Raw genomic sequence first — 26467 nt, 5'->3', positions numbered from 1 at the left:
AGATGGATAGCTCTGCATCCAACCTTGTGAGAATGGGGTCTTTCATGCTGTCATGCCTGTTGAAGGACCCCCGTATCAAGAGGCTTAAGGAGAAGGACCTGTACTGGGTCGCAACGCTACTAGACCCTCGGTACAAGCATAAAGTGTCAGAAATGTTACCAACATACCACAAGTCCGAAAAGATGCGGCATTTACAAACCAGCCTGCAAAACATGTTGTACAATGCTTTTAAGGGTGATGTCACTTCAGGAACTCATCAACATTCCAGGGGCAGAGGTGCCAGTAATCCTGCCACGAGCACACCTGCAAGGACAAAGCCCTTTGGCCAGTCTGTAACGTCAGACATGCAAATGTTTTTCTGTCCAAGGCAGCGCCACAACCCTTCTGGATCCACCCTCAAAGAACGCCTCGACCGGCAGGTAGCGGACTACCTGGCATTAACTGCAGATATCGACACTCTGAGGAGCGATGAACCCCTGGACTACTGGGTGCGCAGGCTTGATCTGTGGCCAGAGCTGTCACAATTTGCCATGAACCTCTTGTCTTGCCCAGCCTCAAGTGTGCTCTCAGAAAGGACCTTCAGTGCAGCAGGAGGGATTGTAACTGAGAAGAGAACTCGCCTAGGTCACAAAAGTGTCGATTACCTGACCTTTATTAAAATGAATGAGGGGTGGATCTCGGAGGGTTACTGCACGCCGGAAGACTTGTTCTGACTTCTATGCAGCTGTCCTTCTCTTCAAGCCTCATGACTCCACACACAGCTGTCCTTTAGCGTCCTCCTCCTCCCTCCGCCACCGTTACAAACTAGGGTGCAAACCCTACTGGTTTAATTTTTTCTGGCCTCTGTGCTTCAGTGGCTGCAACCAAAAAAACTGGGCAAACAATGTCTACAAGGTCAACGTATGGCAAAAAATGACTATTTTCAGCATTTATATGGCATATTTTTTCTGGCAACTGTGCTTCAGTGGCTGCATCCAAAAAAATGCATATTTTCTGCATTTATATGGCATAATTTTTCTGGCCTCTGTGCTTCAGTGGCTGCAACCAAAAAAATGCATATTTTCTGCATTTATATGGCATAATTTTTCTGGCCTCTGTGCTTCAGTGGCTGCAACCAAAAAAATTTATATTTTCAGCATTTATATGGCATAATTTTTCTGGCAACTGTGCTTCAGTGGCTGCGACCAAAAAAATGACTATTTTCAGCATTTATATGGCATATTTTTTCTGGCCTCTGTGCTTCAGTGGCTGCGGCCAAAAAAACTGGGCAAACAATGCCTACAAGGTCAACGACGTTGACCTTGTAGGCATTGTTTGCCCAGTTTTTTTGGCCGCAGCCACTGAAGCACAGAGGCCAGAAAAAATATGCCATATAAATGCTGAAAATAGTCATTTTTTGCCATACGTTGACTCAACGTATATGGCAAAAAATGACTATTTTCAGCATTTATATGGCATATTTTTTCTGGCAACTGTGCTTCAGTGGCTGCGACCAAAAAAATGCATATTTTCTGCATTTATATGGCATAATTTTTCTGGCCTCTGTGCTTCAGTGGCTGCAACCAAAAAAATTTATATTTTCAGCATTTATATGGCATAATTTTTCTGTCAACTGTGCTTCAGTGGCTGCGACCAAAAAAATGCATGTTTTCTGCATTTATATGGCATAATTTTTCTGGCCTCTGTGCTTCAGTGGCTGCAACCAAAAAAGTTTATATTTTCAGCATTTATATGGCATAATTTTTCTGTCAACTGTGCTTCAGTGGCTGCGACCAAAAAAATGCATATTTTCTGCATTTATATGGCATAATTTTTCTGGCCTCTGTGCTTCAGTGGCTGCAACCAAAAAAATTTATATTTCAGCATTTATATGGCATAATTTTTCTGGCAACTGTGCTTCAGTGGCTGCGTCCAAAAAAACTGGGCAAACAATGTCTACAAGGTCAACGTATGGCGAAAAATGACTATTTTCAGCATTTATATGGCATATTTTTTCTGGCAACTGTGCTTCAGTGGCTGCGTCCAAAAAAACTGGGCAAACAATGCCTACAAGGTCAACGTATGGCAGTTGTTTAAAGAGAACAGCAGATTACTAGCCAGCAAAGCTACCTAAGCTAAAATGTCCCTCAAATCCCTGCAGACTTCTGTCCCTCCAATACAGAGCAGTATCAAGCAGATTACTAGCCAGCAAACTTACTATCATCTGTCCCTGAAATCACTAACAGCTCTCCCCCTACACTATCTCTTCCAAGCACACACAGGCAGATTTTTCAGATACATTTTTGCCCTTGATCCCCCTCTGGCATGCCACTGTCCAGGTCGTTGCACCCTTTAAACAACTTTAAAATCATTTTTCTGGCCAGAAATGTCTTTTCTAGATGTTAAAGTTCGCCTTCCCATTGAAGTCTATGGGGTTCGCGAACCGTTCGCGAACCGCTCGCGTTTTTGCGCAAGTTCGCGAATATGTTCGCGAACTTTTTTTCCGACGTTCGCTACATCCCTAATGATCACCTTTGTCTTTGGTGGACTAACACTTGCAGGTTGTATTCCTACAGTATACCAGGCTAAGCACCTGTACTAAGGCAAAGGGTGGTGGGTTGGAGGCTTGTTTGTATCTCCATATTTATATTCTGTAATATGTAAATTTCATGCTAATACTGTTTATATCAACAGTTAATCTGTATGGACACAGTAACACCTCTTGCGTATGGTCACTATTGCTATCAGTGTCTTATATATTGCCTCTCTGAAGTTATTGTGCTATCCGTTGTCACCAGTAGTTTATACTGTCGGTATCTCTGTAGACATGTGATGACTGTTCGTTTGAAGAAGATGAGATGCCAGGCTCATTTATCTAAATGGAGCTGTTTAAGTAGACAAGAATACCAACTATGGCAACATGTAGCAACTATAGTTATACTGGACATTTAGCTTCACTACTTCCATGTTCCAATCCTCAATATTTAATGCTGCACATTTGTACTCATCATATTAGTGTTGCAACCTACTCCGCATATTTATACAGTGTATGCTGTAGTTTATTATACTTAATGGATGCAAGCAACTATTATAGCTTTTCAGCAAGTTTATACTATGCAATCTGTAGTCTGTAATGACTCCATATATTATCTATGCAGCTATTTGATATATTATGCATTCAGTGATCATTATTATTTGATTCACCATTGCTACTAGATTGAGATACTCGGTGTACTAATGTACTTAAGCATGTCATGTTGACTTCCCCATTAATTCTGGTGTAGTTCTTCATTAATACTAGGTACAATCACTCTGTGTGTACAGATATTTATATACATACGCACTGTACTTATGCATGTCATCATTTTACATATGGCAGTTACTCAACATAATATATAATGGAATATGTAGTGCATGAGGCAAATCATGAATTATAAATGATGCATATGCAGTTCTACAACATTTCCAAGGCTGATAATGAGTGCAAACACTATATATACATAGGTGCGGATTCACCAGCTAAATTTACTGCAACTACTCAACGTAAATAATATGCATTCGGCAGTCCATCATTTTTCTGGATGCCACTATTAAAGGGATACTGTCATGGGAAAAAAAATTTTTTCAAAATGAATCAGTTAATAGTGCTGCTCCAGCAGAATTCTGCACTGAAATCCATTTCTCAAAAGAGCAAACAGATTTTTTTATATTCAATTTTGAAATCTGACATGGGGCTAGACATTTTGTCAATTTCCCAGCTGCCCCAAGTCATGTGACTTGTGCTCTGATAAACTTCAATCACTCTTTACTGCTGTACTGCAAGTTGGAGTGATATCACCCCCTCCCTTTCCCCCCCCAGCAGCCAAACAACAGAACAATGGGAAGGTAACCAGATAGCAGCTCCCTAACACAAGATAACAGCTGCCTGGTAGATCTAAGAACAGCACTCAATAGTAAAATCCAGGTCCCACTGAGACACATTCAGTTACATTGAGAAGGAAAAACGACAGCCTGCCAGAAAGCATTTCTCTTCTTAAGTGCAGGCACAAGTCACATGACTGGGGGCAGCTGGGAAATTGACACCACCTTCGACACCACCTGTCTGCTACATACAATGTGTTCTAAAATCTGTACCCGGGGGATTCAGAACACGTCACACATCCATTCATGTAACTTTTACATGTAACACCTGTATCTAGGAGTCACATGACACATTGGATAATCCTATCACAGTAACTACACACAATCTACACCTCTGTGAGTTTCACTGAAGAGTTACAATGTGCCATTGTGATTGGATTAGTGGAAGAGTTTATATGAACTTCCCACACCAGTCAGTTGTACTGAAGAAGCTGCTCGGATGTGAAACGTCTTCATTGATTACTCAGCAAGTCCAGTTGTTTTTAGATTGACCTATACTAGATAACCCTGTACTTTGCAATTCTTCCTTTATCATGATACAACGGCTTAAAAAAAAAAAAGTGTATATATAATGTACAATCTATAAGCATGTTACTGGACATTCTACAGCTATCATGGCAGATGTAACTATTTAAGTCATGCACTTTCTAGTCATATTTACTATATGTTACTATTAAACGCCTAATACTTATGCAAATCGTGGCATATTAATTCCATGCATTGTTCTTGTACCATCTGATTATTATCGGGATTTATTTCACAACTATCGTCCGTATTACTCTAGTTCACTATTGATGGTTTCTACAGTTCTTAAATGCATTTTCTTTGTATTAATACTGCTTACGTCTTGCAGTTCAGCATTATCATATGTAACTAACCTAACAGAATTATTCATGTTGCTCCTTGGTTCAGCCTTCTCTGCAAAGCTTCCAACGTGGTGCAGGTAACTTTGTGCAGAACAACACTAACTAGATGGTGTTGTTTCTGAAGAAACCACAAGATGTTGGCTTTGAAACGCAAGAGGTGTTGGGGCCAGTCGCCCCTGGTGCATAGAGAGTACACAAAGTTGGTAGAATCTGGTTTAAATCGGTGAAAATTGAAGCAGATCAAATTGTACCATTAAAATCAATCAAAAAACCTGATTGGCTGTTTTTGGCTCCACCCACTTTTAAAATTTGAACCCCCTGTGACCCACTGTGCCAAGTTTGAGGACCCTCCCATTAACAATCTAAGAGCGGCGACAGTTTTAACTTTTCCCATTTAAACAAATGGCTAATATTTGATTGGCTGTGGTAGACTCCGCCCACTTTTCCAAATTGTAACCCCAGTGACCCATGGTGCCAAGTTTTGGGTCTCTGGCTTTAACACTGTGGGAATGACAGTGTTTGACATTTTCTCATTGAAGTCAATAGGGAAAATCTGATTGGCTGTTTGTTGCTCCGCCCACTTTTTGGAGTCCCCAAAATGTGACAGAACTTTTCAGGTTGACCCCATGACTAAGTGACCCAAGTTTGGTGACTGTAACTTTAATGCTGTACGAGTGGCAAAAGTTTCAAATTTTCCAATGAAAGTCTATGGGAAAAAATGGGGTCTTTGGGGGGCCGCCACAGGGCCACGGAGGGTGGGATTGCTTAACAGAGCACAAGCAACCTATTCGGGTATGAGCCCAACAAGTGTGCAAAGTTTCATAATTGTACTCCTAAAACTCTGGGAGGAGTAGCGTTTAGAAAATTGCTAACAATTCATTGGCTGTTGGTTGCTCTGCCCACTTTGGGGTGCCCCCCCCAAAATACATATTTTTATTCGGGGTGGCTCCAACAATATGTGGTCCGAGTTTGGGGATTGTAGCTTCAAAACTGTACGAGCGGCAGCGATTTGAAAATTTTCCCTGTCAAAGTCAATACGAAAAAAGGCGTCTTCAGTGGTCCGCCGCACGGGCGCAGTGGGTGGGATCGCTTACTAAAGCACAAGCAACGTACTTTGCTATAAGGCGAATAGGTGTGGAAAGTTTGGCGCTTGTACCCCTAAAACTGTAGGAGAAGTAGCGTTTAGAAAATGGGGGGGCGCTAATAATAATAATAATAAGAACTACATGGTGTCGTTTCTGAAGAAACCACAAGATGTTGGCTTTGAAACGCAAGAGGTGTTGGGGCCAGTCGCCCCTGGTGCATAGAGAGTACACAAAGTTGGTAGAATCTGGTTTAAAACTGTGAAAATTGAAGCAGATCAAATTGTACCATTAAAATCAATCCAAAAAACCTGATTGGCTGTTTTTGGCTCCACCCACTTTTAAAATTTGAACCCCAGTCCCCCTGTGTCCGACTGTGCCAAGTTTGATGTCCCTGCCATTAACTGTGAAAGAATGGCAGCAACTTATATATTGACATTGATTAGCAATAGGTAACATTTGATTGGCTGTTTTAAGCTCCACCCAGTTTTCCGAATTTTAACCCCAGTCACCCAGTCATGGTCTGTACCAAGTTTGGGGCCTCTGGCTTTAAAACTGTGAGAATGGCAGTATTTGAAACTTTTACATTGAAGTCAATAGGTAAAATCTGTTTGGCTGTTATTGGCTCCGCCCATTTTCCTAAATTTTGACCACAGTCACCCAGTGAGTAATTGTGCTGAGTTTGGGACACTTGGCATGGACGCCATATTAATAGCAGCAATTTGGCGTTTTTCATTAAGGTCAATGGCTGAAGTCCGATTGGCTGTTGTTGCCCCGCCCCCTTTTTTTCCTAATTCTGAACCAGTCACCAAGTGACTAACACTGTAAGGTTTCGGAATCATGACATTAAACCTGTAAAAATGGCAGCAGTTTTATGTTTTTCTCTTGAAAATCAATGAATGACATTTGATTGGTTGTTGGTGGCTCCACCCACTTTTCCTAACTTTGAAGTGCAAACACCCAGTGAGCACATTTGTGATATTCGAGTTCCATGACAGCAATAATGTGCAAATGGCAGCAATTTTAATTTTTCCCATTGAAATCATCAAAGAAATCTGATTGGTTGTTTTTGGCTCCACCCACTTTTCCAGATTTTGATCCCGGTCCTCCAGTGAACAACTGTGCCAAGTTTGAGGACCCTCCCATGAACAATCTAAGAGCGGCGACAGTTTTAACTTTTCCCATTGAAACAAATGGCTAATATTTGATTGGCTGTGGTAGACTCCGCCCACTTTTCCAAATTCTAACCCCAGTGACCCATGGTGCCAAGTTTGGGGTCTCTGGCTTTAACACTGTGGGAATGACAGTGTTTGACATTTTCTCATTGAAGTCAATAGGGAAAATCTGATTGGCTGTTTGTTGCTCCGCCCACTTTTTGGAGTCCCCAAAATGTGACAGAACTTTTCAGGTTGACCCCATGACTAAGTGACCCAAGTTTGGTGAGTGTAACTTTAATGCTGTACAAGTGGCAAAAGTTTCAAATTTTCCAATGAAAGTCTATGGGAAAAAATGGGGTCTTTGAGGGGCCGCCACAGGGCCACGGAGGGTGGGATTGCTTAACAGAGCACAAGCAACCTATTCGAGTATGAGCCCAACAAGTCTGCAAAGTTTCATAATTGTGCTCCTAAAACTCTGGGAGGAGTAGCGTTTAGAAAATTGCTAATATTTCATTGGCTGTTGGTAGCTCCGCCCACTTTGGGGTGCCCCCCAAAAATACATATTTTTATTCGGGGTGGCACCAACAATATGCGGTCCGAGTTTGGGGAGTGTAGCTTCAAAACTGTACGAGCGGCAGCGATTTGAAAATTTTCCCTGTCAAAGTCAATACGAAAAAAGGCGTCTTCGGTGGTCCGCCGCACGGGCGCAGTGGGTGGGATCGCTTACTTAAGCACAAGCAACGTACTTTGCTATAAGGCGAATAGGTGTGGAAAGTTTGGCGCTTGTACCCCTAAAACTGTAGGAGGAGTAGCGTTTAGAAAACCGGGGGGCGCTAATAATAATAAGAAGAAGAAGAACGAGCTGAACTAGTAGAACAGTATGTTGGCTTCTTCAAAGCCAACATAATAATAAGAACGAACTGAACTAGTAGATCAAGATGTTGGCTTTTTCAAAGCCAACATAACTAGATGGTGTCGTTTCTGAAGAAACCACAAGATGTTGGCTTTGAAACGCAAGAGGTGTTGGGGCCAGTCGCCCCTGGTGCATAGAGAGTACACAAAGTTGGTAGAATCTGGTTTAAAACTGTGAAAATTGAAGCAGATCAAATTGTACCATTAAAATCAATCCAAAAAACCTGATTGGCTGTTTTTGGCTCCACCCACTTTTAAAATTTGAATCCCAGTCCCCCTGTGACCGACTGTGCCAAGTTTGATGTCCCTGCCATTAACTGTGAAAGAATGGCAGCAACTTATATATTGACATTGATTAGCAATAGGTAACATTTGATTGGCTGTTTTAAGCTCCACCCAGTTTTCCGAATTTTAACCCCAGTCACCCAGTCATGGTCTGCACCAAGTTTGGGGCCTCTGGCTTTAAAACTGTGAGAATGGCAGTATTTGAAACTTTTACATTGAAGTCAATAGGTAAAATCTGTTTGGCTGTTATTGGCTCCGCCCACTTTTCCTAAATTTTGACCACAGTCACCCAGTGAGTAATTGTGCTGAGTTTGGGACACTTGGCATGGACGCCGTAATAATAGCAGCAATTTGGCGTTTTTCATTAAGGTCAATGGCTGAAGTCCGATTGGCTGTTGCCCCGCCCCCTTTTTTTCCTAATTCTGAACCAGTCACCAAGTGACTAACACTGTAAGGTTTCGGAATCATGACATTAAACCTGTAAAAATGGCAGCAGTTTTATGTTTTTCTCTTGAAAATCAATGAATGACATTTGATTGGTTGTTGGTGGCTCCACCCACTTTTCCTAACTTTGAAGTGCAAACACCCAGTGAGCACATTTGTGATATTCGAGTTCCATGACAGCAATAATGTGCAAATGGCAGCAATTTTAATTTTTCCCATTGAAATCATCAAAGAAATCTGATTGGTTGTTTTTGGCTCCACCCACTTTTCCAGATTTTGATCCCGGTCCTCCAGTGACCAACTGTGCCAAGTTTGAGGCCCCTCCCATTAACAATCTAAGAGCGGCGACAGTTTTAACTTTTCCCATTGAAACAAATGGCTAATATTTGATTGGCTGTGGTAGACTCCGCCCACTTTTCCAAATTCTAACCCCAGTGACCCATGGTGCCAAGTTTGGGGTCTCTGGCTTTAACACTGTGGGAATGACAGTGTTTGACATTTTCTCATTGAAGTCAATAGGTAAAATCTGATTGGCTGTTATTGGCTCCGCCCACTTTTCCTAAATTTTGACCACAGTCACCCAGTGAGTAATTGTGCTGAGTTTGGGACACTTGGCATGGACGCCATATTAATAGCAGCAATTTGGCGTTTTTTATTAAGGTCAATGGCTGAAATCTGATTGGCTGTTGTTGCCTGCCCCCTTTTTTTCCTAATTCTGAACCAGAGTCACCAAGTGACTAACACTTTAAGGTAGCAATTTTTTCTATTTTTTTCTATTGAAAATCAATGAATGACATTTGATTGGTTGTTGGTGGCTCCACCCACTTTTCCTAACTTTGAAGTGCAAACACCCAGTGAGCACATTTGTGATATTTGAGGTCCATGACATCAATAACGTGCAAATGGCAAATTTTAATTTTAAAATCATACTTACTGAGATTTTCATTTCCTGTACTGAAGTTTGGCAGTGGGAATAAATATCCCGGCCCTAGTGGGGAGACCTCTCTAGTTACAGCAAAATAAGGATATGGGAGCGGTGGGGGCTGGGATTCAAATTCTATTTCCTGCGTATCACGTGACCAGCGATTAACCCATTAGTAACCACTGCCGTACTTCAGTACAGGAAATGAAAATCTCGGTAAGTATGATTTGATTTTCCCTTATGTTGTTGACAGGCAGTCTTTGACCTGAATTGGAAAGTCCTATTGTGATTGGTCAATTTTGACTGATATGGAAAAGAAGGAGACTTGGTGGGTTGTTCTCTCGCTATGGTATTACTGGGATAAGTGAAAATCCTATCATACGTACCGAGATTTTCCTTTCCTGGACTGTAGCATGGCAGTGGGCAACCAATGGGATTCGTTCCCGTCACGTGACCTAAATTAGCAAGCAATCAATAAATTTGGCTCCCCACCCCCCAAGCATCCATCTCATTGACTTAAAACAGAGAGCTCTCCCCACTAGGGTCGGGAAGCCATGCCCACTGCCATGCTACAGTCCAGGAAAGGAAAATCTCGGTAAGTATGATAGGATTTTCACTTTTCCTGTTCCTTCGCATGGCAGTGGGCAACCAATGGGATGTACAAAAGCATCTTATATAGGGAGGGTATAACCAAGAGAGCTAACTGATATACAGGCCACTGCACCCTCCAACTAGAGTATCAACTTTGGTACTGTGGATAGCTGCGACTGCAACTCAATAATATATTGACCGAAGGAAATCACATTCAACAATATTCAATAGAATAGACCACCATGCAGTTGCAGAAGCATTAATAGGTTTTCCCATTGAGAGATTAAACATTGAAAAGGGACATGGCAATACAGTTGCATGATATGAGGATACCTTAGAATGTTACTCCACCTTGTAGCATACTCACCACTCCACTTATATTTGTAGTACTATACGGCTCCGTTTTATGGATAATACATTTATATACTTACAGTTTTCGAGAGGTGAACCCTGGTTAAACCTGTTATAAAGATAGATTATTAGTTCAATATACTAACAAGTTCATGCAGAAGCCCAATATGTACCGGATAAATCCAGGTAGACCTATGGCAGGATTATGTAGTATGATCCTTTGATTAATTAATCTAATAATAGTAATTCATTATCCCTATAATTGCTATACCATAATGTATAATAATGTATTAATATACAAACGTCTCAATAGTAGGCGTTACCAAGAAATACTGCAATAGTACCATACCGACTATTTAAAGTTATTGCAAGAGAATGACATCGCAAATGGATATATCGTTTATATTTGTAAGGTACTTGTGCCAAATATGTCTAGTGCTCTGTCCGATGTGGGGCGCAGGCGCAGGGGTGCGCAGGCTTCTGGGCATCTTCGGCGTCTGACGCCCACGTTCGCGTCTTTGCGCGGGCGCGCGTCCGTTTATTCGGACGCGCGCACGTCGTGACGGACGCGAGCGCGTCTCAACGGACGCGAGCGCGCTAATTGACGCTCTGTGTCAATCACGCTGCGGCGTCACGTTTGGCGCCAAATCTGTCCCTTTAAATAGTCTTCAGCAAAAGCAAACGGTGCTTGGTTATTTCCTTGCTTGGACTCGTTCCTGTTTGTTCCTGTTTGCCTTTTGGATCTGCTTCTCTCGTTACCGACCTCGGCCTGACTTTGGATTTCGCTTGTCTTCTGCTTGCCTACTGACTTCTGCCTGTTTACCATTTCGATAATCTTCTGCCTGCCTTTTGACCTCGGCCTGTCCCTCACTACGTCTTGTCTGCTGCCTGCCTATCGACCATCTGCCTGTTCTAAGACTACGACTTCGCTTCAACTTGCACTTGAATCATCCCTACAGGTTCAGTGAGCTGTACACTAAACAGCAGTTCTAACTGCTCTTCCTAATATTCTATTAGTTTGCCAATTAGTATCAAGACTTCGCCGCTCTGATGGTGAGCTGTAAAATAAAATACACACAGTATTATAATGGAGAATATTGTGGAACAGCAATAATTTGCGACAAAACCCTCATTATTAATTTACTGAAAGCCAGACTAAAGCTGATGAAGATTTCTTGTTTCATGTTGTATATTAAGTTCATTTGAATGGTCTCACTTAGGAAAGCTGTAGCCACACATATTGTATCAAAAATAGCGTAGAAAGCTTATAGCCACTTTAGGAGGGCCTTATGGTGATAAATACCATAACAGAAAATTAAGATAAAGTGCTGAATATATGGTAGACATTCCACGTGGAAGGAGATCAAGCATAGCATGGACCTGGTACTTGTGGAAAAGATACTGCTGTAATGCTCCAGAATGCATATCTAACTATTAGGTGAACCACCCTCAATTTAATTAGCCTGACACCATATGTCCCACTATCATTGTATCCTACTGCATTGTGTATTTTTATACATATTAACGGGAAAGAACATTTTTGCTAAATGAATAACTGTCTGCGTCTCAGAGTCTCCTGGTAATCGCTTAAACTCCCCATACTTACCATTTTTTGCATGCCTGCATTTAAAAGCTGCATTGCTATCATGTGGGATCAATGATACTCCCTGGCCAGTACCAGTTGAATGCTGGTAAAGATAATAGAATATAGGACAGCCTAGGAATTGAAACACCAATGAAGAATTGCAATCATTTGAATACCACGTTACAAACAGATTTCTAAGTACACATTTGAAATGGTTAACTGCAGATGCAATACCGTTATAATATAATAATGAGCTGCATCATGGGAGTAAATAATAACTGTAGATGAGTAATAGGATATTTGCAACCCCTATACCTAAAATGACAACCCTCAAAAAGTCGGGGAAAGTATCCACACTGGGATCTGAACCCTGGACTCCTCGGGGGAACGACCAGCACTTTACCAACTGTGCAACAAGGTTGGTTCAGAGTATGGACTATAATTTCAAAGTTTCCTGAATGCATAAGCCTTGTACTTTACAAGGTCATGATATGATGGTAGTGAACTGCAGTGCTGTATAAAATAATACTGCATAATGGACAAGGTACCACTAGCTGCGAATATGCACCCAAAACCTTGCATGGCGAGAAGTCATATTATAGGGATTATAAATACATTAATAACCCAATATCTAAACACATTAGTAAAAGTACAGCAAAGGTGCTCAGTAATCTATACGTTACGAAGCTATATGTCACTTTAGTCTAGCCATGTACAACTGGGTTGTATAATTAATTGTATCATTATAATAAGACACAGCATTATCTATCCAGTATTCATATATTTTGGAATTAATATATATATATATAACCTGCCAAGACCTGCACCCATGAGTGCAGTACAATTAGTGTTGATATACTTTGCTATTGAGCATAGTTGAGATAACCTACAGAGTATACTGTAGGATAGAATCATGGAAAAATGCCACAACCCCAGTACAATTTATCGAACAGCCATGAAGAGCCCTAGACTCCTCCCATATCTAAACACATTACTTCAGCAATGTAATGAATGGTATATCATAATGACTTCAGAAGTTGTGATGTGACAATAGCTGGATTAACCTGGAGAGGTATTTGAAGGGAATATGAAGACCTGAATCACCATGTTAAAATGGTGCATGAACCATAAATGTAGAATATCCATCATGATAGTACTTACACAGCTGTAAGGCCATATCAATGGACTGCAGAAAGGTTTACTTATCTATTGTAATAGTGCTCATGTCTGCAGAATTGCAATGTGGTAAACATGTTGCACTTCTGGATTGTCCTTTGTGTTCATATGTTTAAATGCTGTCAACTGTAAAGATTGCAATATGTTAATATATTGAATTGCATAGTACAAAAAGTTTGGCACCTAATTGAATGGCTACATTATGATGGGCAGGTTACATGCAGATGTCTTAGTAAGGCAACAAATGAATCAAGGGTACCCTTAGTATGATGCAAGGGTGTGATTAGAACCCCACTGAATGGTTATATCATGATAAAACTGATGTTTGCAGACACATAGTTGTATGAACTGCAGAATTGCACCTGTAGGACAGCCTATGGCCTCCACATGCTCAATGACTAAGCACCACCGCAGTGAAAACTTTTGCAAGGGCTTGTCCTGCAGATACAAGTCTCGTGTGCTGGTGTGTTTTTTTGTTCCAGTTACTGGGAGGTTACCGTATCCTCCATCCATTGAGCACCGAGCTAATCTATACTGCATAACGGGTGTGCGAGGGTCTATCCATTCGAAATACCAATGACTAATCCTGCCATTACTGGTTAAATGCAGACATTCTGATATGATAGTATAGAGAACTGTAGGTGAGCACTTAGTACAACATTCTGAAAGGCTATACAATGATAGCTTTGATCAATACCGATAGCAATTATTACATACGTTGTAAATTGGTAATAATGAATACTCCCTATGCTGAATGGCTATACTGTTATTACTGGTTAAATGCAAACACTATATCCACATGCTCAACAACACACTGAATGGCTATACAATGATAGCTTTGCTCAGTACTGATACCATAATGTTACACAAATTGTAATATAATAATAATAATGTGCTGCAGAAGTGCATTTAATCCAATGCCGATTGGCTATTCTGCTAATACCGTTTGAATGCAGTCATTACACCATGGTGGTATAGGGACCTGTAGTTGAACATTTAGTATAACCACCTGTGCAGAAGTGTACTTTATCCATATGCTGAATGGTAGCTTCATGGTAGCACAGGTTAAATGCAGATGCTGTCGTATGGTAGCAAAACAAAGTTAGGCATGCACTTAGTATGATATGCTGTATTATGATACTGCTTAATGCGGATATTGTGGTACAAAATCCTGGTTAAGTGCAAGGGTGTGATTATAACACACACACACACACAGTATGGCTATATCACGATAGCACTGATACCTGTAGACATATAGTAATAATAACCATAATTGCTGTTAGAATTTATATGCTAAATTGCCATTCAGGAATAAACAACCATTTTACACACAACGAAAAACTGCAGGTAAGTACCACCGTCTTGATTCCGGAGGATTGAAATAATGATTCCTGATATACTTACTGCTTCATTTGGAGATTCTGGTGGTAATTTACCCACAATTTCCTACTAACCTTTTCAAGGTGAGTGGTTTAGTAGCCATAGTGTTTGTGAAACACTGTGCTGAGAAGCAACAATACTGTGTATATTCCAGGGATTTGGTTGAATAACCTTACCCACAACAGTTGTAATTGTATGAAGATCCTTTGCTGGTATAGCCGACAGACCATTTGCTACATCATCTCATACACCTGCAGCACCTCGAAAGGACATTAGCATGCCAGAGGCAATTAGTGCACCAGGCCCTTTGCCTTTCCCTTAAAGGGGCAGCATAGTTAAAACAGCTTATGCTTCATCAAGCTGTGAACCTAAAACACAGAGGCTAGGTTAAAAAAACTTTCCACAAGGATGTGGATCCAATCCACTAGCAGTGATAAGGCTGTCACAATCCTTTGTTGGTGAATTGTTTTACTTACATGATGTAAATAAATATATATGTAGTTGAACACCTTACCTGTTTCAGTCCTCAATTTGAATGCGTCCTAATCAACATGATGATCCAGCCACAGGTGCTCTGTTCTGAATTGCTATTCCTACTCACCCTCTTCTCCCATTTTCAATTCCGGGGAGACAAATGAACCAACTCACTCTGGGCATCATAGGAAATGGCCCGTCTGCCAGATAACTCGTGTCCTTCAGATCTCTGTATCATACACCGGCGGTCCTCATTCTTCACTGAACGCTATCCGGCAGAGTGCCGAGTGCACAGTGAGGAGAGCCCCACACTTTCTGTTTGGATGCAAACACCAACTTATTGCACGCACCCAAAGGTTTTGTGACTGACTGTGGTGATAGGCACACATGGCCATGGTCCTCCTTGGACCCTCACAGGCCTCACACAGGCAAAAGTACCCGGACCTGGAGCTTCAGCAGGTAGAGCCCAGAGACCCTGCTGGCACATTGGGTGACCTCGCGTGACAAGAAATGAGATGGATGCTTGGGGGTGGGGAGCCAAATTTATTGATTGCTTGCTAATTTAGGTCACGTGATGGGAATGAATCCCATTGGTTGCCCACTGCCATGCGAAGGAACAGGAAAGAGACAATGTCAAATTGTCATAGAGTCTAGGCAAAGGGCTATGTTGTTGAAATGGATTGGAAAGTTCTCTTGTGATTGGTCAACTTTGAATGATATGAAAATGAAGGAGAGACTTGGTGGGTTGTTCTCTCCCTATGGTATTACGGGATAGCGGCAATGTCAAATTGCCATAGAGTCTAGGCAAAGGGCTATGTTGTTTACCTGGATTGGAAAGTCGTCTTGTGATTGGTCAACTTGGACTGATATGGAGATGAAGAGACTTGGTGGGTTTTTCTCTCCCTATGGTATTACGGGATAGCGGCAATGTCAAACTGTCATAGAGTCTAGGCAAAGGGCTATGTTGCTGACAGGCAGTCTTTAACATGGATTGGAAAGTCCTCTTGTGATTGGTCAACTTTGACCGATATGGAAATGAAGAAGACTTTGCCGTTTTTTCTCTCCCTATGGTTTTACGGGATAGGGAAGTTGAGGCTTACTAGGCACAGGTCAACACATGGCTATGTGTTGGAATGTTAGATTTTATCATGGGAGTTCTTAGGCAATGGCTAATTTGCCATAGAGCCTAGGCAAAGGGATATGGGACTGACAGCTCTTGTCATAGAAGGCTGTGGGTCTTCCTATTCTTTGTATGGTAAGGAGGAATCTATAGTAGGCAAAAGGCTATGTTGTTTGACAGGCAGTTTTTAACATGGATTGGAAAGTCCTCTTGTGATTGGTCAACTTTGACCGATATGGAAATGAAGAAGACTTTGCCGTTTTTTCTCTCCCTATGGTATTACGGGATAGGGAAGTTGAGGCTTACTAGGCACAGGTCAACACATGGTTATGTGTTGGAATGTTAGCTTTTATCATGGGAGTGCTTAGGCAATAGCTAATTTGCCATAGAGCCTAGGCAAAGGGATATGGGACTGACAGCTCTTGTCATAGAAGGCTGTGGGTCTTCCTATTCTTTGTATGACAGGGAGAAATCTATAGTTAGCAAAAGGCTATGTTGTTTGACAGGCAGTCTTTAACATGGATTGGAAACTCCTCTTGTGATTGGTCAACTTTGACCGATATGGAAATGAAGAAGACTTTGCCGTTTTTTCTCTCCCTATGGTATTATGGCATAGCGGCAATGTCAAATTGTCATAGAGTCTAGGCAATGGGCTATGTTGTTGACAGGCAGTCTTTAACATGGATTGGAAAGTCCTCTTGTGATTGGTCAACTTTGACCGATATGGAAATGAAGAAGACTTTGCAGTTTTTTCTCTCCCTATGGGAAGTTGAGGCTTAATAGGCACAGGTCAACACATGGCTATGTGTTGGAATGGTAGATTCTTATCATGGGAGTGCTTAGGCAATGGCTAATTTGCCATAGAGCCTAGGCAAAGGGATATGGGACTGACAGCTCTTGTCATAGAAGGCTGTGGGTCTTCCTATTCTTTGTATGGTAAGGAGGAATCTATAGTAGGCAAAAGGCTATGTTGCTTGACAGGCAGTCTTTAACATGGATTGGAAAGTCCTCTTGTGATTGGTCAACTTTGACCGATATGGAAATGAAGAAGACTTTGCCGTTTTTTCTCTCCCTATGGTATTATGGGATAGGGAAGTTGAGGCTTACTAGGCACAGGTCAACACATGGTTATGTGTTGGAATGTTAGCTTTTATCATGGGAGTGCTTAGACAATAGCTAATTTGCCATAGAGCCTAGGCAAAGGGATATGGGACTGACAGCTCTTGTCATAGAAGGCTGTGGGTCTTCCTATTCTTTGTATGACAGGGAGAAATCTATAGTTAGCAAAAGGCTATGTTGTTTGACAGGCAGTCTTTAACATGGATTGGAAAGTCCTCTTGTGATTGGTCAACTTTGACCGATATGGAAATGAAGAAGACTTTGCCGTTTTTTCTCTCCCTATGGTATTATGGCATAGCGGCAATGTCAAATTGTCATAGAGTCTAGGCAAAGGGCTATGTTGTTGACAGGCAGTCTTTAACATGGATTGGAAAGTCCTCTTGTGATTGGTCAACTTTGACCGATATGGAAATGAAGAAGACTTTGCCGTTTTTTCTCTCCCTATGGTTTTACGGGATAGGGAAGCTGAGGCTTACTAGGCACAGGTCAACACATGGCTATGTGTTGGAATGTTAGATTTTATCATGGGAGTTCTTAGGCAATGGCTAATTTGCCATAGAGCCTAGGCAAAGGGATATGGGACTGACAGCTCTTGTCATAGAAGGCTGTGGGTCTTCCTATTCTTTGTATGGCAAGGAGGAATCTATAGTAGGCAAAAGGCTATGTTGTTTGACAGGCAGTCTTTAACATGGATTGAAAAGTCCTCTTGTGATTGGTCAACTTTGACCGATATGGAAATGAAGAAGACTTTGCCGTTTTTTCTCTCCCTATGGTATTTCGGGATAGCGGCAATGTCAAATTGTCATAGAGTCTTGGCAAAGGGCTATGTTGTTGACAGGCAGTCTTTAACGTGGATTGGAAAGTCCTCTTGTGATTGGTCAACTTTGACCGATATGGAAATGAAGAAGACTTTGCCGTTTTTTCTCTCCCTATGGTTTTACGGGATAGGGAAGTTGAGGCTTACTAGGCACAGGTCAACACATGGCTATGTGTTGGAATGTTAGATTTTATCATGGGAGTTCTTAGGCAATGGCTAATTTGCCATAGAGCCTAGGCAAAGGGATATGGGACTGACAGCTCTTGTCATAGAAGGCTGTGGGTCTTCCTATTCTTTGTATGGCAAGGCGGAATCTATAGTAGGCAAAAGGCTATGTTGTTTGACAGGCAGTCTTTAACATGGATTGGAAAGTCCTCTTGTGATTGGTCAACTTTGACCGATATGGAAATGAAGAAGACTTTGCCGTTTTTTCTCTCCCTATGGTATTTAGGGATAGCGGCAATGTCAAATTGTCATAGAGTGTTGGCAAAGGGCTATGTTGTTGACAGGCAGTCTTTAACATGGATTGGAAAGTCCTCTTGTGATTCGTCAACTTTGACCGATATGGAAATGAAAAAGACTTTGCCGTTTTTTCTCTCCCTATGGTATTACGGAATAGGGAAGTTGAGGCTTACTAGGCACAGGTCAACACATGGCTATGTGTTGGAATGGTAGATTTTTATCATGGGAGTGCTTAGGCAATGGCTAATTTGCCATAGAGCCTAGGCAAAGGAATATGGGACTGACAACTCTTGTCATAGAAGGCTGTGGGTCTTCCTATTCTTTGTATGGCAAGGAGGAATCTATAGTAGGCAAAAGGCTATGTTGTTTGACAGGCAGTCTTTAACATGGATTGAAAAGTCCTCTTGTGATTGGTCAACTTTGACCGATATGGAAATGAAGAAGACTTTGCCGTTTTTTCTCTCCCTATGGTATTTCGGGATAGCGGCAATGTCAAATTGTCATAGAGTCTTGGCAAAAGGCTATGTTGTTGACAGGCAGTCTTTAACATGGATTGGAAAGTCCTCTTTTGATTGGTCAACTTTGACCGATATGGAAATGAAGAAGACTTTGCCGTTTTTTCTCTCCCTATGGTTATACGGGATAGGGAAGTTGAGGCTTACTAGGCACAGGTTAACACATGTCTATGTGTTGGAATGTTAGATTTTATCATGGGAGTGCCTAGGGAATGGCTTATTTGCCATAGAGCCTAGGCAAAGGGATAAGGGACTGACAGCTCTTGTCATAGAAGGCTGTGGGTTTTCCTATTCTTTGTATGGCAAGGAGGAATCTCTAGTAGGCAAAAGGTTATGTTGTTTGACAGGCAGTCTTTAACATGGATTGGAAAGTCCTCTTGTGATTGGTCAACTTTGACCGATATGGAAATGAAGAAGACTTTGCCGTTTTTTCTCTCCCTATGGTTTTACGGGATAGGGAAGTTGAGGCTTACTAGGCACAGGTCAACACATGGCTATGTGTTGGAATGTTAGATTTTATCATGGGAGTTCTTAGGCAATGGCTAATTTGCCATAGAGCCTAGGCAAAGGGATATGGGACTGACAGCTCTTGTCATAGAAGGCTGTGGGTCTTCCTATTCTTTGTATGGCAAGGAGGAATCTATAGTAGGCAAAAGGCTATGTTGTTTGACATGCGGTCTTTAACATGGATTGGAAAGTCCTCTTGTGATTGGTCAACTTTGACCGATATGGAAATGAAGAATTTGCCGTTTTTTCTCTTCCTATGGTATTTAGGGATAGCGGCAATGTCAAATTGTCATAGAGTCTTGGCAAAGGGCTATGTTGTTGACAGGCAGTCTTTAACATGGATTGGAAAGTCCTCTTGTGATTGGTCAACTTTGACAGATATGGAAATGAAGAAGACTTTGCCATTTTTTCTCTCCCTATGGTATTACGGGATAGGGAAGTTGAGGCTTACTAGGCACAGGTCAACACATGGCTATGTGTTGGAATGTTAGATTTTATCATGGGAGTGCTTAGGGAATGGCTAATTTGCCATAGAGCCTAGGCAAAGGGATATGGGACTGACAGCTCTTGTCATAGAAGGCTGTGGGTCTTCCTATTCTTTGTATGGCAAGGAGGAATCTATAGTAGGCAAAAGGCTATGTTGTTTGACAGGCAGTCTTTAACATGGATTGGAAAGTCCTCTTGTGATTGGTCAACTTTTACCGATATGGAAATGAAGAAGACTTTGCCGTTTTTTCTCTCCCTATGGCGTTACGGCATAGCGGCAATGTCAAATTGTCATAGAGCCTAGGCAAAGGGCTATGTTGTTGACAGGCAGTCTTTAACATGGATTGGAAAGTCCTCTTGTGATTGGTCAACTTTTACCGATATGGAAATGAAGAAGACTTTGCCGTTTTTTCTCTCCCTATGGTATTTAGGGATAGCGGCAATGTCAAATTGTCATAGAGTCTTGGCAAAGGGCTATGTTTTTGACAGGCAGTCTTTAACATGGATTGGAAAGTCCTCTTGTGATTGCTCAACTTTGACCGATATGGAAATGAAGAAGACTTTGCCGTTTTTTCTCTCCCTATGGTATTACGGCATAGCGGCAATGTCAAATTGTCATAGAGTCTAGGCAAAGGGCTATGTTGTTGACAGGCAGTCTTTAACATGGATTGGAAAGTCCTCTTGTGATTGGTCAACTTTGACCGATATGGAAATGAAGAGGACTTTGCCGTTTTTTCTCTCCCTATGGTATTACGGCATAGCGGCAATGTCAAATTGTCATAGAGCCTAGGCAAAGGGCGATGTTGTTGACAGGCAGTCTTTAACATGGATTGGAAAGTCCTCTTGTGATTGGTCAACTTTGACCGATATGGAAATGAAGAAGACTTTGCCGTTTTTTCTCTCCCTATGGTTTTACGGGATAGGGAAGTTGAGGCTTACTAGGCACAGGTCAACACATGGCTATGTGTTGGAATGTTAGATTTTATCATGGGAGTTCTTAGGCAATGGCTAATTTGCCATACAGCCTAGGCAAAGGGATATGGGACTGACAGCTCTTGTCATAGAAGGCTGTGGGTCTTCCTATTCTTTGTATGGCAAGGAGGAATCTATAGTAGGCAAAAGGCTATGTTGTTTGACAGGCAGTCTTTAACATGGATTGGAAAGTCCTCTTGTGATTGGTCAACTTTGACAGATATGGAAATGAAGAAGACTTTGCCGTTTTTTCTCTCCCTATGGTATTACGGCATAGTGGCAATGTCAAATTGTCATAGAGTCTAGGCAAAGGGCTATGTTGTTGACAGGCAGTCTTTAACATGGATTGGAAAGTCTTCTTGTGATTGGTCAACTTTGACCGATATGGAAATGAAGAGGACTTTGCCGTTTTTTTTCTCCCTATGGTTATACGGGATAGGGAAGTTGAGGCTTACTAGGCACAGGTCAACACATGGCTATGTGATGGAATGTTAGATTTTATCATGGGAGTGCTTAGGCAATGGCTAATTTGCCATAGAGACTAGGCAAAGGGATATGGGACTGACAGCTCTTGTCATAGAAGGCTGTGGGTCTTCCTATTCTTTGTATGGCAAGGAGGAATCTATAGTAGGCAAAAGGCTATGTTGTTTGACAGGCAGTCTTTAACATGGATTGGAAAGTCCTCTTGTGATTGGTCAACTTTGACCGATATGGAAATGAAGAAGACTTTGCCGTTTTTTCTCTCCCTATGGTATTACGGCATAGCGGCAATGTCAAATTGTCATAGAGTCTAGGCAAAGGGCTATGTTGTTGACAGGCAGTCTTTAACATGGATTGGAAAGTCCTCTTGTGATTGGTCAACTTTGACCGATATGGAAATGAAGAAGACTTTGCTGTTTTTTCTCTCCCTATGGTATTACGGGATAGGGAAGTTGAGGCTTACTAGGCACAGGTCAACACATGGTAATGTGTGGGAACGTTAGATTTTATCATGGTTTGATGTTCCACACATGGTCGCTACTTGACTATTTGGCTTGATGTCAATTGTATTACACAGGAGACGTTTTGCTGAATAGCTGTCGGAGACCCCCCTTCTCTGCCTATGCAGGATCGCCCACCTTTGGGTGGACTTAACCTGCTTGCTGCAATCGGGTTGGGGGCATTCCTCCGATAGACGGGTGACGACCGCCTTGGCGGAAGGCTTGCTGAAGGCTTGAGGAGGATTTCTTCTTGGGAGAAAAAGTGAGTCAAGAATGCCATTCACCTTTGATTTTCCGAGCGGGGAAACCCAGCTGAAGAACACCGTAAGGATTGAAGTTGAAGAAGAACATCGGAGCCTGAAGGATTTAAGATTCATCGTGGGGGAGATTCTGCTTGGCGTTTTCAACCTCAAGAATGAAGAAATTCTTTGCCTTCAGGACCAAGAGAGGAGGGGAGCATATACCATCACCTTCACCTCTCTCCATTGCTGTGAAAACATCTACGCAGTATTATCCAATAAAGAACTGAAAGAGGATAGACTTGATGGCCTCAAGTTTTTTCTTTTATATGGGTTGGAGGACGTCCCGCTGGTCGTCCACCTGTTTAACCCATTTATTGATACCGCAGACATTGTCACCTTTCTGCAGCGGTATTGCACCGAGGTCCGCTTCTCCCATTTAATTAAGGGTGGACTCGGACACTGGAATGGGAAAAAGAAATTTTTTGTGAAGTTTCGTAAAGACCCGGATGGAATCGGTGGATTTATGCACCCTCCGTCAAATTTTCACATTGGAAGAAACAGGGGATACCTTTTTTACCCTGGTATGCCCTTGTACTGCCGCAACTGTAACCGCTTTGGACATACAAGAGAGTCCTGTCCGGACGCTAAGATGACCCGGTGTAATAAGTGTGGTCGACCGGGTCATATTGCTGTTGTATGCACACAAAAACAAATGTGTAATATGTGTGGGCAGGAAGGCCACAAGTATAGAGATTGCCCCAGAAAGGCTAAGAGACAGGGCGCCGGGGCTGAGCGGGCAGAGAAATCCAGTGCGAGGTCTGAGCAGGTGTCGACAGCGGTTGCCGTCCCAGCTAAGAAGACCTCGGGTAAGTCGGGTGAGTCGTCCGTACTGTCTGTGAATGGCAAAATGCCAGTTAAATCAAAACCGATAGTGGCGAGAAGGAGCTCAGTAGTCGGTCCTGAGAACGATTCGGTTGAATTGCCAACAACCGAGCACTCGATGAAGGTCCAGGAGGCTCGTAGGAAATCGGTTTCTGATTTAGGGAAAGGGATCGCCAAGCCATTGGTAATCCCTACCCATGAGAAGGCATTGTGCACACTGGCGGTGGGATCCGAGCAGCGTGCGATGAGGATCCCAGGTGTGGTGGTTTCGGAACAGACTTTTGCTGTACCAGCAGTGCTGGGGTCTGTGTCAAAGGGCGGAAACACCAGCCGCCGGGCATCATTGATGGAGTCGGAGCAAGGGTCCGAAGGTTCATCAGCGGAAAACCCTGCCATGACGATTCCAGATGCCACCTGTGAAGAGCAATGGATAAAAGCTGAGCGAAAGAAAAAGTCCAGGAGAAGGTCGCGCCGTGGCCAGAAGGAGGTTCCGGGAGTGTCTGGGATGGAGAAGTCTGTCTTGGAGGGTCCTGGTGGTCCGAAGGTCAGTGGAGTGGCTCATGTATCTCAAGGAAAAGAGGAGGAAGATCAACATCCTGCAGAGAAGCGTCTGCGAATTGAGAAAGACAGTGTTCAAAAGAAACAGTTTTCGTTGTCTTCAAGTTCAAGCGAAGGAGAACTCCAGATCGTGGTGGACGCATGCTATGTATCTTCCCCGGATCCGGTAAATTTTGCTGATCCTCCCTCTCCTCAACAAGGATTGGGGGGTTCTCAATATATCCCCTGCTTTGAATTCGATATGGACACTGTTCCTTTATAAGTTTTCATAATGACTTCTCTTAAACTTTCCTCACTAAATGTGAGATCCATAAAGAGCCCTAGCCGTAGGGCGGCTTTATTCTCCTACCTTGAGACTTTGGACTTTGATATATGTTTTTTACAGGAGTGTGCAATTGAAAGCAGTACGGACTATACTCACCTGAAAAAAGATTGGAAACTGGGACTGTCCGTTTGGTCCGGTTCAAATGAGAACAAGTGCGCAGGAGTGGGAATACTGTTTCGTGGAACCCACACCTCTATTCAGACTGTCACTGAAATTTTACCTGGTCGAGCGGTTTTAGTACATGTGTTTTTTAAGGGTCTTTTTTTACGTCTTTTAAATATTTATGCCTCTCCTGATAAGCAGGATAGGGCTGATCTTTTTGAAATGTTACCATTGTTTGCTGTTGGGTCATCTCCTCTACTAGTAGGCGGAGACTTTAATTGTGTCTTTGCAGGTGAACATCGACAAGGAGGTGACCCTAACAATAGAGACCGAACATCTTATCTGTTAAAAAATTTTATTGACGATTTTAGGCTAAAAGATAGTTTTAAAATGCTTTTTACCAACCCTGATACAACATGGTCAAATGGGAGGATACAGTCCAGAATTGATTTTATATTTTTATCCGAGGCTTTTAACCCTTTTAAATGTGATCTTTTAATTAACGTGTTTTCAGATCATAAGGTTTTATGTGCTCACCTAGAAATCTCCGGGGAAAAAAGGGTAAATGGAGGTCTCTGGAAACTAAATCTTCAATTGCTGGATGATCCCCAATTGTGTGACCGGTTTAAACGGACCTATCAATGTTGGCAGAATGCACGTAATCCCCGTGATTCAATGCTACATTGGTGGGAGGGTGTTAAGCCAAAAATCAAAGCATTTTTTGTCAAAGCGGGTAAGATAGCCGCAAAACGGAAAAAACAATGGTTTTATATTTTAAATTTAAGATTACAAGCGCTTTTAAAAATGCAAAGTGTCGATATTGATGTTGACCATGATATTTTTTCCTTAAAAGCGGAAATCAAGAAGCTGATCGACAAAAAAGGTAAAGAAATAATCTTTAATGCACATGTCCAGCACCTAGAAGAAGGCGAGAAATGTTCTAGGTTTTTCTTTAAAAAAGTTATGGACAAAAAAGAACTCATTTCCTCACTTGATGGTAAAACTAAAATGAGTGAAATTTTAGACATTGCATTTAATTTTTATCAGCTTCTATTTAATGAAAAAAGTATCGATGCCTCTATTTTAAAAGATTGTTTGAATGTTTTAGAGTGTAAATTAAGTGTTTTAGATCAAGAGCTTTTATCCAAAGATATCACCATTGAAGAACTGCTAATGGTTTTTAAAAGCTTTTTATTTGGTAAAACCCCTGGTGAGGATGGCCTACCAGTGGAATTTTATTTACACTTTTGGGACCTTTTAAAAGACGATCTTTTATTATTGTATAAAGAGGTTTTTACTGTTGATATTTTACCCCCTTCCTGGAGAAGAGGGATTGTGTCTTTAATTTTTAAAAAGGGCAACAAGGAGAGCCTAGAAAACTACAGGCCTATTACTCTCCTAAATGTCGATTATAAAATCATGGCCAAACTTATTGCTTTACGTTTAAAACCTTTTGCTGAAAAGTTAATCCATCCAGACCAGGTATGTGGGATTCCTGGAAGAAGCATGTCTGAATCCCTCAATATAATACGTGATGTTATCTGGTACTGTAAAGAAAGAAAGTTAAATCTTGCTATTTTATCCATTGATTTTGAGAAAGCTTTCGATCGCCTTTCTCATTCTTTTCTTTTTAGCATTTTGGAAAAAATGGCAATACCTGATATTCTTTTAAAAAGCATAAAGGTTTTATATAGGTCCTGTTTTAATCAAATTTCTATTAATGGCTTTTTAACCCAGCAGGTAATTTTAAAGTCAGGGGTGAAACAGGGATGTCCCTTATCCCCCTTTCTGTTTATTTGTGCGATTGAACCTCTTTTAATTCTTTTAAGATCTGATAAAGTCATTCGAGGTATTCATGTCCCCGGTGGAGGAGGACGACAAGCTAAAGTGTTAAGCTATATGGATGATGTCACTGTTTTATGCTCTTCCTCCTACTCCTTAAAAAGAGCACTTTTTCAGACGTCCATTTTCTGCTGTGCGTCTGGTTTTAAGTTAAACTTACACAAATGCAATTGTCTGGGTATAGGGGTGTGGGATGAGTCTCTCACCCCTGAAATCAGTGTTAAACAGGATCATATCAAAATTTTAGGAATTGTTTTTAATGCTGCAAATACAAGCACCCCAAATTGGGATTCAGTTTTAATAAAAATGGAAAGGAAGGTTTTAATGTGGAATTTGAGAAAGCTCACAATGGAAGGGAAAGTTTTAATCATAAAAATGATTCTATTACCTATTATGCTCCATGTGGCTCTGGT

This window comes from Xenopus laevis, chromosome 5L (genome assembly GCF_017654675.1).
Source record: "Xenopus laevis strain J_2021 chromosome 5L, Xenopus_laevis_v10.1, whole genome shotgun sequence".
NCBI classification, from domain to species: Eukaryota; Metazoa; Chordata; class Amphibia; order Anura; family Pipidae; genus Xenopus; species Xenopus laevis.
The sequence above is the reverse complement of the archived record's forward strand: the minus strand, read 5'-3'. Positions refer to the sequence as shown.